Source organism: Equus przewalskii, chromosome 14, assembly GCF_037783145.1.
Source record: "Equus przewalskii isolate Varuska chromosome 14, EquPr2, whole genome shotgun sequence".
NCBI lineage: Eukaryota > Metazoa > Chordata > Mammalia > Perissodactyla > Equidae > Equus > Equus przewalskii.
In genome coordinates, this window is record NC_091844.1 from 35,709,424 (window position 1) to 35,727,988 (window position 18,565).

An 18,565-nucleotide genomic window follows, 5' to 3' on the forward strand; every position below is an offset into this window, starting at 1 on the left:
CCAGTGTGGATTCAATTAGTATGAGCTATGTGAACAGAAATCCTATCAAACTTCATTTTATCTGTTCACTATTTGTCTGGAGTATCCAGGATCAAGAGCTGTCTCTAAAACCTTGGAGCAGTCTTATGGCATATGATGGAATCCCATTTCAAAGGCACCAAAGTGAGTATTAGCCACACACAAAAAGTAGAATAACCTGGATGTTCTCTTGCAAGCACTCAGCCTAAAAGAGAGCAGGCTTCAGGCCAATATGCATTTTATGTGAAATTGAAAATCCACCCCACAATATGTGCTATGTTCTTTAGACCCAGAAGCTTCCTTATGCTAGAAGCCTCAGTTTGGGGATATTATGCAAAATGGAATGGACAAGGTGAATTGTATTAATTGTGAGATTTTGGAATTCTTTCTAAAAAAGTCACCCAAAGATACAGAGATCTTTTTTTCTTTTTATTATGGAAAACTTCAAACACTTGCAAAAGTAGACAAAAAAGTGTAACAAGCACCCACGTTCTCTCCACCCAGATTTTACAACTATCAGTTTACAATCTTATATGATTTAGATTTCTACCTACTTCCCCCCATCATGTTATTTCAAAGCCCATCCCAAACGTTATTTCATTTCATCCACAAATACTTCAGCATGTGTCTCTAAAAGGACTCTTTTTTAAACACAGCTAGACTACCACTATCACACCTAAAATCTTAATAATATTTCTTTAATATAAAATATCCAGCCAGGGTTCAAATTTCTACTTGTCTCATAAATGTCATACTTCTTTAATAGTATATTTGTTTTAATAAGCTCCAAATAATGTCTACACATTTCAATTGATTGATTTGTCTCTTAGTCTTTTTTCAAACTATAGGTTCTCCCTCAATCTCTTTCCTTGAAATTTATTTGTTAAAAGAACCAAACTGCTCTGTGAGTTTCCCAAACTCTGGATTTTGCCAAAAAGCTTGTAAAAGTATAATTAACTTTTCAAACAATTATCCTCTAAGTGAGAGCAGGGGCAGAGAAGCTGAAGAAGGTATTGATCTGCTGGCTAGAAGATTTTTATACTTTTCATAAAGGTTGCTGATGCAATCACAAGATCATTAGCATGTCAGTTGCAGGCTGGAGTGAGAAAGCCCAAGACTTGTTGCATTCCCGGGTCTTTTCCTGTTTCTGCTTCCTGTTTCCTGTTTCTGCTAATGAAATATTCCAGGAACCATTCTGTGTACCTCATTATCAATCACAAAGTTATTCCTGAGAAACTGCTCCCTTGTCTTTGCCCTGACAAGCATGGATCTGTACAACAGGAACTCGGAGGTTGAAGAGGTAGATTTAGTGGTAAAAGAGAAACAGAGGCAGCAAAATGAAAGTCTCAGGAAACATCAGGCAGAAGCAAGTGAATTGGAGGTTATGGGTGAAGACGATGGGCAGGGAACAGGTGGCAGGGGTATCACAGTGAAGGTGGAGGGAAAAGGCACGGCCTCTGCCGTAATCACTGGGTCTCATGCCCTCTGCATGGGATGAAGCCATGTGGGCTGGGAAGATATGTCCATTATCCTTTGCTCTGCCATGAACACAACCTCTGCTCCCCCAAACCAACAACCTTTAAACAATTCAGCAGTTGTAGGAGATTCATTCTGACCTGAGTCATTATGACAACTCAGATATGGCTATGTAGTTATGGCAATCAGCACTGAGCAAACTGTTAGCCTGATAGCTACTGTGTTCCCCCACACAAGAGCCCTGCAATGAGGACTGGCCCCCTTCATATACAATAGTAAGCTTCTGGAGCACTCCCCCTACTATAAAGGATCACACGAAAACAACAATAGCTTGCTGCCAGAGGAATAATATAAAGCAGCTGAACATCCTGATAAAAGAAAATTTGACCCTATTTGTGGACATTTAAAAATATACTGTGTCTTCTTTTGATTCTCTTTGGCTGCCACAATCAGCCTTGAAACTGAATGAACTTTTTCCTCATGTAAAAAGAGGCTTCAAGTTGACACTAAACCCTGAGGTATTCTGAGCCTTTGATGAGAAAAAAACAAGGATTTGAAGGCTCACCTTCCCACTGAGAACAACTCCAACACCTGGACAAAAATTTTTTTAGATCTGTCTGAAGGCTTCAGAGAGCTACCAAGCCTATGAGGACTAGAGGAGCCAAGTTCCTGAAACGAAGCGCAGAGAAATGAGTCCAATATTTGACACTGCTTTTGCCTTCCAGACATTTACTGGTTTTAAAGCAACAGCTGAGAGGCTGCGAGATTGAGCAGAAAGTGTTAGCTGAAGATTAGGCAGAGCATCTGGCAGTCTCGGAAAGAGAAGGAAACAAAACTTGGAGTTCAGAGATCACCAAAGAGGAGGGGCCCTGATAAACACATGAAGTTTCCAGTTGAAACTCTAAAGTGGTTCTACTCTAGGCATAATGATGAACATAAGTAGATCTGCCCTCCAAATGTGAAGCCTAGCTTCAAATGAATTCAATCTCAGGTTTGGTCAAGGTGATCTGGCCCTGGGATATCTTCATGCCAGACACAAAATAGATCCTCTCTGAAAGAATGTAACATCATACAGAACCTGAAATTAGCTCTACAATTTTCTATGCACGTCCAGGCATGCTAGGCAAAGAGACCAAATGGCCCAAAACCAAGAGAAAAAACAGACAGTAGAAATAGACTCACATGAGATCCATATGTTTGAGTTTCAAGCACAGATTACAAAGTAACTGAGAATAATTTGTTCAAGAGATTATAGGAGGAGATGAAGAACTTTGACAAAGAATTGTAAACTTTCATGAAAGTATCAAGTATAAATTCTAAAAGTGAAAAATACAGTGACTGGAATCAAGAATTCAAGAGTGGGACTTAGCAGCAGCTGAAAAGAGAATTGGTTAACTGGAAGATAGGTCAGAAGAAAACAGCCAGACTGAAGCACAGAAAGAAAAAAATGATGGAAAGTCAAAAAAAAAAAAAAAATACATGCAGTTGAAGTCCTGGAGGTAGAGAAGGGAGGGAATAAAGCAGGAGCACTAATAGAAGAGCTAATGACTAAGAATTTTCTAAAATTGACAAAAGAAAGAAAGCTACAAATTCAAGAAGTGCTGTAAATCCCAAACAAACAGAAAAGGGGGTGTGGGGAATTCCTCATCTTAACAAACATAGTAAAACTTTTGAAAAGCAAAGACAAAGAGAAAATCCTAAATGCAGACAGGTTTGGGAGGGAGGAGGGAAAGACTCATTATCTTCAATACAACAATAAGGCTGACAACAGAGTTCCCAATAGAAATAATAGAAGCCAGGAGACAATGGATTGGTATTTTCAAGGCACTAAGAGAAGAAACTGGGCTTTACTTCCAATATTGTGAAGTAGCTCCTCCCATACTCAAATTTCCCACAGATCACAACTATAAACTCTGGACAAAATTCAAGAAAGTAAACAACAACTCAAAGGCACTAGAGAGTGAATGAAAGCAGGCAGATTGTGGAGGAGAGTAGACACTTGGGAAGGAGGAACAGCATAAGACGAGTTACCCATTTTTATGGCATTTGGGTCAGTGTAGGCCAAAGTCAGTGCTGAGCAGAGTGAATCCAATAGAACTCTACTAGAAAATCCATAACTTTATTGGCTTGAAAAAAAACCCCAGAAGATATTAGTTTGGAGTAATCATAGTCACTGAAAGTGAGAGGGAAATTCCAGAAAGAAAAGAGCCAGAAAAGGGAACCACAATTTCTGTGTTTAAACTCTGCCCAAATCTCTGGTGGACAACTGAACCGCATGCACAGGGCAGACTCCACCCAAGAACATGAGCCTCAAATACCTGTGGGATAATATCCAAAGCCCTAACATTTATGTAACTAGAATCCCGGAAGAAGAGAGATTGGGGCATAAATAATATTTAAAGAAATAATTGCTGAAATTTTCCCAGATTTAGTGGAAGACATATATTTACAGACTCAGGAAACTTAGTGATCCATGAGAAGGGAGTATACAAAGAAAACCACACCAACTGCACCAAACTCAATCTATTGAACACCAAAAATAAAGGAAATCTTGAAAGCAACCAGAGAAAAATATATATAACATACAGAACAATGATTAAAAATACCACTGACTTTCCATATAAAGTAGGAGGCAAGAGACAGTGGTAATATATTTAAAGAACTGAAACAAAAACTTGTCAACCAAGAATTCTAGTAAAAATATACTTAAAGAATTAAGGCAAAATGATGACATTTTCAGATGAAAGAAAGTAATTGCCAACTTGGAAATCTATACCATTCACTGAGGAAAACATTCCTCAAGAAGGAGAGTGAAAGAAAGATTTTTTAAGACAAAGAAAATTAAAGATAATTTATTACCATCGGACCTGTACTAAAGAAAATTCTAAAGAGAATTCTTCAAGTAGAGGAAAAGGATCCCAAATGGATGCTCAGAGATGCGGAAAGAAATGAAGATCCACAAAAGCAGTAAGTAAACCTAAAGGATGAGTGGGTAACCCTAAATGAATATATAATGAAAGAACAATAATATTAATATGATAGGATTTAATATGATAGAATAAACATAAATGATGATAATAACACAAAATCAAAAGAGTCAAGAGATGTTAAAATGTTTGAAAGTCCTTGCATTGCCTGGGAACGGATAAAAGAATTTATATGTAGTACAATCAAATCTGTACTACCTAGACCCACCCCTCTTTCAAGACGTAAAGATCTATTCCTTCAGTTGTCATCTCTTTTTGGGAGTTGCCGAAAGCTTAAGAAGGCCACCTTGCCCAACGACATGCCCGCTTCTCAGGGTAGCCTGTATCCAGTGACTAGTCAATGTGTTGATATAAAAATCTGGCCTTCTCACCCAAACTCAAGACAACTCTGAAGGGCCATCCAGCTTCAGAGGTCCCCTGGGAATGGCTTTAGGCCTTTGTCGTAATTGCATCACAACCCAACTTCCCCCTCTGCCAAACCTGCTTCCTTTCTTTCCTTTCCACTGGTGACAAGCCCAAGAGCATCCCCCCAGTAGACTTCCTGACCACGGGTCTTCATCTCAAAGTCTGTCTCCTGGGGAGCCCCACCTGCAATATTATATGAGCTTTTATAGGTCAAGGAGGCATGTTTAAATTCTAGGGTAACCTCTAAAGAAGTAGTAAGACAAAATTTGAAATTAACGAACTAATAAAGGGGAGAAATTAAATGATAAAAAGTAGTTCATCGAAAATAACACCAAGAAAAAGATAAAAAGGAACATAGGAAAAAGGTAAGACAAATAGAAAACGAAGAGTAAAATTTAAAAAGATGGAAACGAATTGGCCAGATGACTGTGAAACTCATGAAAAGTTATTCAACCATTACTATCCCGGGAAATGAAGATTAAGGCAGTACTATTATTCATACATCAGAAGTGGAAAAATTTAAAGAATGATACTATCTATTACTGGCAAAGATTCAGGGTTGTGAGCACTCCCAGATATTGCTGGTAAGAATGTAAATTGTTACTACCATTTGTAAAAGAAACTCGGTAATATATATTTAAACTAAAAATACATTTTCTCTTTGGCAGAAACTCATTAGCTCTTCACAAAACCTGTCTCTCTTCTTCCCAGACACACCTAACCTACATTTGCTGGACTGTTTTGCAGCAGGTGACTAGCTCAAGGATGACGTTGGAGTCACTTGTTGAAGGTAGCAGAGCCCCCACAGCCTGGGCCCCTGAATGGCTATGTGGAGCAGAGACTGCTGAGTTTCTGAAACTAACCTGGACTTTTAATATATCTGAAGCGTTACATATTGGTGGGCCTATTTGTTATGGGAGTTAGTGTACTCTGACCTATACATCCTGTGACTCACCAATATCACTTCTAGGCATCTGTCTTTACGGGTAAAAGTAACAGCAGCATATTAGACTCTATGGACAAGGAAATACATAACTGGAAAAACTGGAAACAACCCAGATGTTCATCAATAAGGGAAGAGTTGAGTAAATCGTAATGCATCCATACAAAGAAATATTATACAACGATCTTTTAAAATGAGTTATCTCTATGCCTACTGACCTGGGGAGACTTCCATGATATGTAGTTAAGGAAAAAATTAAGTTGATCTACATGCTTAGTACAATCCTGTTTTTATGGGAGGAAAAAAAACCTTGACATATACATATTTGTTTATCTTGGGATAAGGATGGAAATAAGTGTGCAAAGATGTAAATCAGACTTTTAACAGTAGTAAACTCAGAGGGCCAAGAATTGGAGAATACAGGTTATGGCAAAGAAAAAATGACTATAGCAGAATAGAAGCATACCTAGGTATAAAACTGAATGAAAATGCAGAATATAAAATTGAATCATAAAATATTGAATCAAATATGTAAAAACTGAACATGTATGTAGACCAGGATGAGAAGGTAATGTCAACTTACATAAAACTCATTTTTTGTCTTAAATGTTAACACTTTAATATTACTTTTGTAATAAAAGAATATTGAAAAATAAAAGGAAGTGGCTTAGGCCTTACCTGGGTTGGGCTATTGATGCCCCATAGTTGACATTTATAAAGCTGAACAGCCTGGATTTGGGGATGTGTACTCGCTTTGGGGTTGTATGACCGTCTTAGTAAGCCCAAAGGGCCACAACACCATAAGGGTGGATTCTTCTCTGAAAAAAAACCCAGATGTTCCCATTGTCACTCATCCCAGGTAGAGTTCAAACCTGGAACAGGAAATGAGGACAAAAAAGTTCTGATCACCAATTTCAATGTGCGTGTTGGGAGAGCAGAGGAGGTCCCTCACACCGCCAAGCAATTCTCTAGACAACAGCTGGGTGTCGTAGAATTCAACTCAGTTCACTATCTACCTGGAGATAGCATCAGACTCCATACACGTCAGATGCCAGACGTAAGCCCAAGTTGATATCTGTGCTTCTGACCAACTGGCTACAGATTCGAGGTTCCAATGACCCCGCTTCTCGGGTTCAATTAATTTGCTAGAGCAGCTCACAAGACTCAGGAAATCCATTTACTCACTAGATTACCAGTTTATTATAAAAGAATATAACTCAGGAAACGCCAGATGGAAGATACACAAGGCAAAATATGGGGAAAGGACAAGGGGTTTCCATGCCCTCTCAGAGGAAGCCACTCTCCCCGAATCTCTACATCTCCACCAACCCAGAAGCTCTCCCAATCCAGTCCTTTGGGGGTTTTATGGAGGCTTCATTACATAGGCATGACTGATGGATTCAACCTCCAGCCCCTCTTCCCTCCCCGGAGGTTAGGGGGTGGGACTGAAAGTTCCGACCCTCTCAGTACATGGTTGGGTACCCTGGCAACCATGCCCCGTCCTTAGGTGAGGTCCAAAAGTCACCTCATTCATGTAACAAAAGACACCTTTATCACTGTCATCACTAAGGAAATTCCAAGGGTTTTAGGAGCTCTGCCAGGAAGAGGACACAGACCAAATATGTATTTCTTTTTTTTTCAATTATTTTATTGAGATCATAGTGGTTTATAACATTGTGTAATTTCAGGTGTACCTTATTATTTACCAATTTCTGTATAGACTACATCGTTCTCACCACCACTGGCCTAATTTTTACCCATCACCATATACCAAATACGTATTTCTTATTATAAGTCACAATATCACAAGGGCTCCAGAGGCAAGCCTTAGACTAGAGTAGCTTCTTAAATTTTAATGTGCCTAAAAATCACCTAGAACTCTTGTTGAAATTATGATTCAGTGGGTCTAGGGAGGGGCCTGAGAGTCTGCATTTCTAGTAATTTCCCAGGTGATGCTGCTGCTCATCCCTGGACCACACTTCTGCATAGCAAGGACAAGAGAAATCTTTCTGCTCTCTGTGGGGCCAGCAGCGTGGTGGCAAAACAGGAATAAGGCTGGAGCTGGTCTGCTGAGACACCCTGAAGATGGTCCTGAGCCAGGGCCACAGTTAACTACTGTGCAGGTGCCCTTCCTCTCCACAGTCCAGGAACCTTCTGTGAAAACTCCTGTGACGTTACCTCTTGGTCTCTGCTGTCCTGTCAGGATTATGGGGGATAATTCCCGGAGGGACTGGTCCCATGCTTGAAATACAGTAGTCAATGGTAAAAACAGGGTCCATTCCTCCTGAGGTCAATATGGTAGTAGCAGAGGGGTCACCAGCAGGAGGTAGCCCTGTCCAGGCAGTCTCACAAAGAGCAGCCGAGGCAGTGTGGTGTAGGAGAAGAGAATTGTGGCCCTGTTTCTGCACACGACCCTCTCACACCCTCTTTCTGCTCATGCAGGCTTGGGAACCCAGGCATTACTGCAGAGGTTGACGCTTACAGGCTTTTTTCCCCAATACAATTCCTTCAAAATCTTAGTAGATTTCTAGTCTGTTTGTTTCTATGTGTGAAAAACCACAGTGAAGGATCTCATCTAGTCAGAGTTTTTAAGCCTAAAGCCTTTTATTTACCGGCCTGTGTTCCAGCCACACTCCTCTCTCAACAGTGGAAACAAAAGGCTTCAGTGGGTTCTGAGTTTTACAGCCAGCTAAGCTGATTCCCACCGAACGGCAGAGAACTCCCAAAGGAAGTTGCTTGAAGAAGGCTTGGGGCTACAGCGCTGTCTATCAAGGCTGCCATTTTGTGGCCAACTCTCAGGACTGCTTCAATTCGGGTTACAGACACAGTTAGCTTTTTCAACACTTCAAAAACCTCAATTGCCAGACTCTCGGTTAAATTAGAAAGCAGGCTGCAGCACAAAGTGCCTCTCTCAGCAAAGCCATATTTCCTTCCATCTCTGTTTGCAGACTCACTAGCCCTCCGCTGAATTCCACTCTTTCGTAGGACTTGGCTCAAAGTGGCAAGAAGCAGCCAACACCAACATTCCGGCCTTTTTTCTACCATTTCCATTAATAGGTGGCCTGCCTTCCAAAGTATTTGTTGTTAGTGCCATTGATGCAGGCTTGGCAAGCCGAGGAGTCAAAAGAAAGATTTCTTGGACTCTCAACGTCTGGTAGTAGTGCTCCTTTATTCAGAGAACAGCGTGGGGACAGGACCCATGGGCAGTGAAGAGCTCTAATGGGTTGAAAGTAGGGCTAAATTTATAAGGCATAGGTATATGAGTTATTTCTTCACAAGACAAAGGAAAGATCATGTAAAAAACTCATTAAAATGGTATCAGTGCAGGTGGGGTCTGGTTAGTGGGTGGTCCTATAACTTTGGATATGAATCAGGTCGAACCAGGTCAGGACGTCCTATGCTTCCTGGAGGATAATATAGATCAGTATGTAGGGCAGGACGCCTTGGGCTTCTCTCGCTGGGGCAGCCTTGATCCTTGTGGATTCCGACTCCTAGCAACCCTGTGCACAGTAGAGCAGAACCCTGCTCGGTCTTTTCGTGCCCTCCTCTCAGCTTCTGGCACTACGTCAGATGATGCTCTGCTGTTATTCATAGGGTTCTCGTGGCCAATTTTTTCGGAATTGAGTGGCCAGGTCCTTCTTCCTAGTCTGTCTAGTCTGGAAGGTCCACTGAAACCTGTCCACCATGCGTGACTCTGCTGGTATTTGAAATACCAGTGGCACAGCTTTCAGCATCACACAACACACAGCCAACACTGTGTAACAACCGCCAGACAAATGGTGTGGTTCCTTTACCAGGAAACGAACCCAGGCAACAGCTATGAGATCACCAAATTTTAACCACTGGTCCACCAGAGTAGCCTACCAAGGTACAGCAGAAGACAATTTGACCATATGCTTTGTCACCACAGAACAGAGGTCACCACCTATCTAGCCTGCAACATCTGTCCTTGTGGCCTGCCACCTGCCTAAGCTCATGTTTAACACTCTATTTCAGGACAAAATTCTGGATTAGTTAGAATTAGTTTCAGTTGTGTCAGAAAACCCATAATCACAGCGAGTTTTAAAAGAATGAAAGTTTATTTCTCTCACACATGGAAGTTTCAGTGGCCGCTCTGTGCATGTTGGTTCCACACTCATCAGGGGCCCAGACCCTTCTAGATTGTTGCTCTACCTTGTCAACAGGCCACTTCCACTTCTGGGACTAAGATGACTCTTCCAGCCCAGTCAACTGCATTCCATCCAATAGAAAAGGGGGATGGGGAGAAGGGAATGTCCTCTCCCTTTGAACACATTTCCTGGAAATTGCCCACATGACTTCCACTCAGTATGTTGTTGATCAGAATTCAGTCACACGGCCATGTCTAGCCACAAGGGAACTTGGGAAACAGTCTTTATTCTGGGAAGCCATGTTTGCACTGTGGAAAGAAGTAGAACAAATATTGGGGAACAACTAATGTTTTCTGCTAAAGTGATGCTTCCCTTCACCTCCAGCCTAGTAGAAGGAGCTTTAAGGGGACCAGTTTAAGCTTATCCAGTGTCCCCTGAAGTCTGTAGGACACCAGGCGCTGGTGCCAGAACCCTGCATTGACTAGCCTAAGAGGAAACGGTGGCTACCTGATCTGAAAGCAGAGAGAGGAGGGGATGGCCCACATGACTGAGAGAGAGCCAACCCCAGCACCATCCCAAAGGGGCTTTGCCTAAGATGGCCTCCTGGGAAGGCACTGGGACACCAGAAGAGTCTTTCTATGTGAATCAGGTTGCTGGAAAACCAATGGAACAGCAGAGAAGAGATTCCCAGAGATGGAAGTCAGTCTCTGAAAATATACAGATGCTTGTCCCCACCCCCAAAATGAATCGGCTTAAAACACCTGCCACCGTCAGAGGAAGCCATGTCAGATAGCACTGATGCTAGTCACATTAGACCCTTCCAGCCATTACTCTCCTCCCTCCGCCACCACCTCAACCGCAGAGCAGTCAGCAACTTTGGTGAGTGAGCTGACGGGGAGGAAAAGACTTGTAAGGTGAGAAGTAGAAGATTCCCACACCTACGTCCCCAACGCAGAACGGCAGGCCAGAGAAAGAAAAGAGGAGAAGCTTTCATCTGAAATCAAGTTTGAAGTTTTCATTATTTCTCTGGAAGCGCTCATTTCATTTCAGTGGTTCTCGATCTTGACTGCCCATTGGAATCACCTGGGGAGCTTTTAAACGTCCTGATGTCTGGGCCTCATCCCCAGAGATGCTGATTTCATTGGTCTGGGGGGCATCCTGGACATTGATATTTTTTAAAATCTGCCCAGGTGGTTCTGATGGGCAGCCCAGGTTGAAAAGCACTACGGTAATACTGAAGCAGAACGTTTTCGCAAACAAAAGATCATGGAGTGACCAGGAAAGTGGCAGAAGTTGCCCTAGATCTCACCTGGGGACGGAGAACTAGCCCCACAGCCCAGGCGTGGAAGGAAAGGATGATGACGTTTCACGATTGCACCCTAGAGGGGTCCTCACTTTCCATCTGACAGTTCCATCAATGCTCCCTTCCTCAAGGAGGTCAGAGGCCGTGACTTAGGATTCTTCAGGGTCTCCACACTGCTGCACACTTGCTAGACTCATTTAGCGAGAGCTTAACATATACTTGTTGCCCTGTTCTTAATCTCTGACCTCCATGCTGGGGAAAACTGAGGTGCCCTTTGTTACGCAAGAGGAAAACTGAGATGACTCCAGGATAGCCTTGAACTAGATCTTGGAGTTAAAGACGATAGAAAGTGCATGAGTTACAGTCATTACAAAGTGGCTGGAAATTATCACCAATCTATGACCAATTTCTATGGTTCAAATTGTGACCTCTATTTTGAAATTACCCCATTTTTGAGCAAATTTTTGTCTTGTCAATGGGAGGAAAGGCCTGGCTTCCATACCTCTCCTAACCAGATGCTGGCAGAACAGCCTTGCTTCTCACACTCCATCACCACAACCATCACCATGGCCACCACCCTCAGTCATGGGGAGCCCTGACTCATTAACAGACAAGACTCTGACAGGAGGCAGGAAAGGAGCCAAGAACTTGCAAAACCATCAGCTAAATCCAAGAGCAGCTTTAGTCTGTCAACACAAGGATGTCATCTCCCAAAGTAGCCTACAGCACCAGGATCCCACAGGAGATGCTTCTCAAAATGTTCCTTTCTCCCCCAAGCCCAGATTTATTGTGCAACTCCATCAAATGGACAGGGGCTGATTGCCAGACTTGGGGCATGATACATTTTGACGCTTGAGAAATTGAACTTTCCTATGACTGGATCCTGAAGCTTTGTATCAAGAAAGCACCCTTTCTATAACCTCAAAAGGAAAGGCAAATAATCTTAAGCCCATTCTAGTATAAAATTGGCCTTCTCCATCACCAGCTGCTGTCTTTTGTCTGATGCAAAGACATTTTTCAACTAGAAATAAAATGTACTCTACCATGAGCCCAAGCTCAGGGAGAAGTCTGCTTCAACTGCATTTAGTGAAAAGAACCTTCCAATCCTTATATATTGTTCTAGACTTTTCCCAGCAGAGGGAATCCCCTATGGGAAAGCTAAGTTCAACCAAAGATGAGGTCTCTTATTCAGTCAGACATGAAAAGCTTCACCCATTGCCCCCTATAGTATGTCATCAGTAGGAAGGTTGACAACCTTCTAGAGGGATCAGTGAAAAAAAGAGCCCCTGACACTTGCAATGGTGCTCACAGTGTCCATATTTGCCCTTAGAAACTCGCTGTGCTTACCATCAGGAGCAGTTCCAACAGCACCAAGCCAGGAGCCCCAGTCTTTGGTTTTAATCAGATATTAAACACTGGAACGTTAGACAAGCGAAGCATTTGACGATGACGATAATGAGTGGCCCATTAAAGGTAATTTTTTTTAAGTTAATGAGCTCTCCCCAAAGAACAGCCACGTACTGTACTGAAAAATGTCCGTAGGACACACTGCACTTTCTCGCTATTTATTTAACTTTATGTGGATGCCATAAAACTTCTTTATTTGCTTTCAGTTAGCCCATAGGTTTTGACAAGATAAATTTTTATTTAGGTCTTTGCCCAGCTACAATCAGAAACAGGAGACTCGCTTTCCAAGGCCCGGCTGATAGATGGATTAATCAAAGCGCTCCCCACCCTGCCTTCCTTCCAGCAACCACAGGGATCAACAGACGGAGTTTTTCCTTAATTAAAGAAACTCAGCAACAAGGTGATTTATCGATGATGAATCTTGCAGGCCTTTTCATTGTGCGGTCACTGTTGGCCACTGTTTGAAATTTACCAACATAAATAAAGCCTCTCCATGACTAAACAAAGTTAAAGTAGCAATAAATTGAGCCTGCCATGTACTCCGGGCTAGATCTGAAGCCAACATAAATACCAGAATGCCTTGGCCGTGACACGCTTGACACAATGACATCATGCACTCCCAAACAGAACAGCCCGGCCCAAGCCCAAGCCGAAAACCTAATAGAATTCTCGCAAATGAATCAAATTGCAATGGTCTAGACGCGGCCACGCTCAGTGATCAACTTCTGGCTTCCTTGCCCTCCGCTGTCGAGCGATCACATTAAAAAATAATCTATACGCTGATCTAGATTTCACTTTTTCTGCATGATTAAATTTTGGCAGGAGTAAATCTCTGTTATTCTCACTCCCCGGGAATGTTTGGAAAGTTACTAAAAACTCAGGATTTATCAGTTTAAGGTCTGACCGCTGTGGTGTGATCAGGCCAGCCTGCAGCTACCCTCCGCGGGAGACAGGCCCACGGCTGCAGAGGACACAGCGTGTTAATAAGGGGGTGACACTCTGCTCCCTTGAAAATGGCTCTGCGCTGGCTTCCCTCCCGAGGAAATTGCTTTGCCCAAATCTAGCAACAGGCTGTAGAGAAATGCCTTCGCAAAACAAGAAAGTCAGCTAAGCGGGAGCTCAACGCCCGCCAGCCCTATTCCTGCCAGGAGATGAAGAAGGGGGAAGAAACCTTTCAGAAAGCACACGCAGGACATCAAATTAAAAATGGAGAAAATCTAATAACTAATTGGTGAAACCATAAAAGCTGCCATAAAAGACATTTTCCTTAAACTACTTTACACAGGGCTGTATAATTTTATGTCACTTTTTATTTATGTTGCTGTAATGAAAGCTGTGCTGGGAGCTGAGGAGCTTAGCAAGAAAGGAATTGAACTATTTTTAAAGTGGGGGAGGGGAAATCCATCTATAGGGCTTCAAACAAGATTCCTTTCTAAATACAAAGAGATGGGGGAGGAGAAACTATTTACTCCTAAAAGCCTCCAAGCAAAAATTTTTGCAATGAGCATCTTTCTTCCACCACTATCCTCTCCACCCTCAAGGCCGGAATCACTTAACGTTTATAAAGTGGGTTCGATAGTGTTTCACAAAACTAGGGTATGAGTTAGATAGACAAACTCATGCCGTTTAGACTAATCTTGTGAAACCAGGTTTTTATTGCATGAAATATGTAAAGGAGCATGATTTGAGTTTCTAGAGGGATCCGTATAAAAATGTACCCTATTTAAATAAGGTATTGGTGAATTTGCAAAGTTCCATAGGACATGACAATGCCAAATTCAAGGATTGCAGAAACGCACTGTTTATTATTACTCAGACCCTTTCCCCTCCTGATTGGTTTGTGACAATTCAGAGAACGTTGCACCATCAGGAAAAGAGGAATAAGTTGCAAGATGGAAAACCCTGAGTAAATTATAAACAAGAGAAACTTCAAATTGTATATGCTCAAATGGAGGGCCACGAAGGGGTCCCTTGGAAGGCAGATGAGGTTCTGGTTTTTGACCTGGGGGCCAGTTGCTAGGGTATGTTCAGTTTGTGAAAATTCGCTGTACTCTTAGGATGTATGAGGTTTTCTCTGTGTATATTATACTTCGATAAAAAGTTTTAAAAATAGTATATGTTCAAATGAATCTCTTCAAAGAGACGGTAACATGCAATACAAAGACACAGGGGTGCCATGCCGTTTTCCCAGGGAAAATTTAGATTCCCCATTAAAAAGCAGGGGCCCTCTGAACTCTGGCTAATTTTCAAAGCGAGATGAGGCTGTTTTTTGAAATAATTTGCCTTCTATTAACAATGAAATCCAATTCGACTTCGAATATTAGAAAGTGAAACATATATACAAGCTAGAGGGACTGGTGAAGTATCAAACAGATAGGGCATTATTGAGGTAGGCTCGACAGTCAAGGCCACTTTACACCATTACCGACCAGACTAAACAAACCTGACCCCCACGGTGACCTCCAAGGATCCCAAAAGATTGCAAACTCGGAAAAGGCAGCCCCGACCAGATTTTACAGCCTGGTAATGGCATGCAAACGACTCTCCGTGTCTGTCACACAGCCAAAGGTTGGTGTTGTATATGAGAGCAATTTCCTCAAGAATTCAGAGGAAAATGTGATACTTTTGCTTTTATGTATGGGGCTCACAACAGCAAGTGTAGTTACCAGTTGGGGACACCCAAACCTCCGATGAATGCCCCCTCGAATCAGCCTGCCCCAGGCAGCGGGCGGCCCATTTCCTGACTCCTGCCTAATCAGTGGGCGGTGGCAGGGATGTCAGATGAGGGAGGAGGGGAGAACCCACTTGCCCAGAATGGGAAAGGCCTGATTGGCAGGAGATTTTAAAAGCTGAAACTGTGTCTAGGAAAACATCATCAGATTCAGTCACTCTTTGCTGGAAAGCAGGTTTTCACTCGCGCCCTCACCGTCCTCAACATGGGCAGTTCTTGTCCGGTTGCACTGTGCACCCATGTAATTCAATCGTGCTCACCTAGAAAATGTTGGCAGTGGGCGGCCATGAGTCCAGCTTCTTCAAGGGCTTGTTTTCACATGTTCTGTTACATGACTATACACCCCACACAGGATGATTCACATCTGTCCTGGGGGGAAAGAGTTACTCCAAAGAGCCTTCAACAAAAAGTTGGCTGGGAAAGAGGATGTTTTTGCTGGTGGAGTGGGGAGAGGAGAGGCTGGAAGAGGGGAAGGGTGAGAAGAGAAGGGGAGGGAAGCAGGGGTCGGGGGAGGGAAGAGGTGGGGAGGGAAGAGGAGGGAAGGGTCTGATTCCTTATTATATGCCTGTGGCTGCTACCCACAAGCCTGTCAGACCCTGAGGAAGGAGCTGGGTCTCTGCCCCCAGACTTCTAGAACCTTTTCTTTCTGACCCCCAGACGTCAGGCCCTCTCAGGATCGCTAGTAATGCATCCAGGCCCACAGGCCTCTTTAAGAGCAAACTGTATCTGTGGACCCTAAGAAAAGGATATAAACCCCATACTGGGAATTGAAAGGCTGCTCACACCCTCTTTAAAAAGTCCCCTTTCCCTCTATTTAGAAACCAGAATTTAGCTTTGATCCATCATCTTTTTCAGATGATCCCTGGCCACACATAAGTTCAAACAGGATTCTCCTTTCAGCCTGTCCTACAGCACATTTCCATCATCCAATTCAAGGGCCCTTCTGCTCAGGCAGATCATGAGCTCTGCATTGGAGGGAGGAAGCCAATGTGTAGCATTTGTGTTTGGAAGCACGCGTTTCTTGATTTTGTTTTTTTCCTTAGAACAACAATCCTGCTTTTGACAGATAAAAAGAAAGGTAACGTGGCTCCCAGGTAAAGCGTGGACACAGCCTGGCAATCAAGAGAAAGCAGCCAGAAGAATCGCTGCAGAAACAGTGGCAGCCCCCCTGCCCTAGACAGATAGGAGGGCGCTGGTTCAATTCAACCGAGGCATTAAATAAGCAGTCCAGACCTCAAGATGAACAAGGCCTTCCACTGGGAGAAGCCACCAGGGATCTGGGAGATGCCTTCACCTTCCAAAATGGAGAGGAAATTACTTCCTCCTAAGTGCTAATAGGTCTGAGCAGTTGCCTGCTCCAGCTTCTGTCTACATTCTACTAGAAACCAGAAACAAGGTGAAGCAGTGCAACAAGCACCCCAGTGGCCCCATATCCTTCAGCAGCTGCCCACTTTCATCTCTGTGAGAGTCACTTCCCAAATGACCCCTGACCCCACATAAGTTTCAACGAGGCGTTGCTTTCAGCCTGCACCCACAGCACATTTCTGTCCTTTTTTCAAGGGGCCTTTATTTCCCCGCTCCCCTTCTCCCTCTGCCTGTCAATCCCCTCCAGGGGAATTCAGTTATGCATATTGAATGAAATGAGGACCACAGGCTGGGCCTCTACAAGCTGCTAATTGAAAACCTTGTCAGAAGTAGGAGGAAGAGGCAGAGGGGGAAAAACAACAACCTTTGACAGGACCCTCTGTCTGGTGAACAGTAACACGCCTCCCTACAGAGCAGGCCTTGCTCCATCTCAGCCTCACAGGAGTCCTTCCGCCCAGCTGAGAGGAGTGGGGACTAAGGCTCTGGGAAACAGTGCATGATAAACCAAAAAAGGCTGCAAGGATGCAGCTAATGGGGCTCCAGGCCCGTGCCCAACTCTGGGGCTCACTTGCTATAGGAGCATGGGGTGCCTGCTGCCTCTGGAGACAGGTTGTCTGGGTCAAGGCCAGGTCTCTCCAGTCTCAGCTGTGTGGTTGTAGGCAAGTGACTCAGTCTCTCTGGGTCTCAGCTTCCTTCCTGTAAAATGGGGATAAGAATTGTATCTACTTCATAGGGTCACCATGAGGATGAAATGTGATAATATATGTAAGCTTTTCACACAATGCCCCATACAGTAAGTGATAACTGTTAATATTTTGTTCCTGTTTATAACAATGAGAATTCTCCCCTCGCCAAACTTGAGAAGGGCCAAAAAATAGGGGTGGGAGGGCTGACTCTGCTGTTCTAGCCCCGTTTCATGAGTAAATCTGGTACCAGCTCTGGGGAGGCCTTCCAACAGAAACGGGAACAAGAGTGCATGCATGTGTTGAGGTGGTGAGAGGACGGTGGTAAGAACTCAGTGGCGGGAGAGTGCAGGGGTTAGGGAAGGAAAACAGAGAAGCTAGTATTTTTCAATCATCTATTATACACAGACATGTTCTAGGGGCTTCCATGGATGCTTGAATAAAACTGTAAGGTAGTTATAATCATCCTCATTTTCCACTGAGAATCTGAGGCTCAGAACAGTTAAATAAGGTCCCCAAAGTCACACGGCTCCTAAACGTGGCATTGCAAATTCTCTTGCCTCCCAAAACCCGCATCCTGCCACTACCTCCCACACGCTCTGCAGGCAGTGGGGAGCGGGGTTCCTTCCCGCCTTCGAGGAGAAGTGAGAAATCCTTGAATGACAGTACAAGTCCAGTTCTCAGGAGTTAGACACGTTTCTCTAACATGGCGTTTATGGAAGGTTCAGTTCGGATATTGGCACCTTCAATGTGAAAGGTCTTGGACCACCTTCTTTGTTCAGGACAGTAGTTTCCAGCCTGTATTTCCATGGCAAGGGGAGGTGGAAATGTGTCCGAAGCAATAAATAGAAGCCTTTTAATGCTTCCCTGTGAAGAGCTCTGGCTGAGGTGTTAACATCCAGGTTAAGAATATAAAAAGCAAGCAAATGAAACCACCGTGACTACAATGGTGGTGACTTTATCAGGGGACTTCCAAAATCACTAGCAATTATGTGGTATGAAATGCCTCCATGATGAAAACTGCGATGATTTTGTGTCTACTGATGAGGATAATGACTAATACATTCTGTCAACAGACATGACAGCTGTCTATACGTAGTTGGAGGCATATATTTTTAGATGCTGTTACTGTACCTCC

The 18,565-nt window shown here is 43.4% G+C and overlaps 1 long non-coding RNA gene across 2 annotated transcripts in view; it reads right to left on the bottom strand.

Annotated features, from left to right (window-relative positions):
- The window catches only part of LOC139075752 (uncharacterized), a 49,785-nt gene that overhangs the window by 5,112 nt on the left and 26,108 nt on the right, over positions 1-18,565 (bottom strand). The window contains exon 3 of one of the 2 annotated variants that reach the window (XR_011526507.1): positions 6,508-6,701. The exons of the other annotated variant lie outside the window; for it this stretch is intronic. This is a non-coding gene — a long non-coding RNA (uncharacterized lncRNA). The remainder of the gene's footprint in view (positions 1-6,507; positions 6,702-18,565) is intronic. 2 annotated transcript variants of the gene reach the window in all.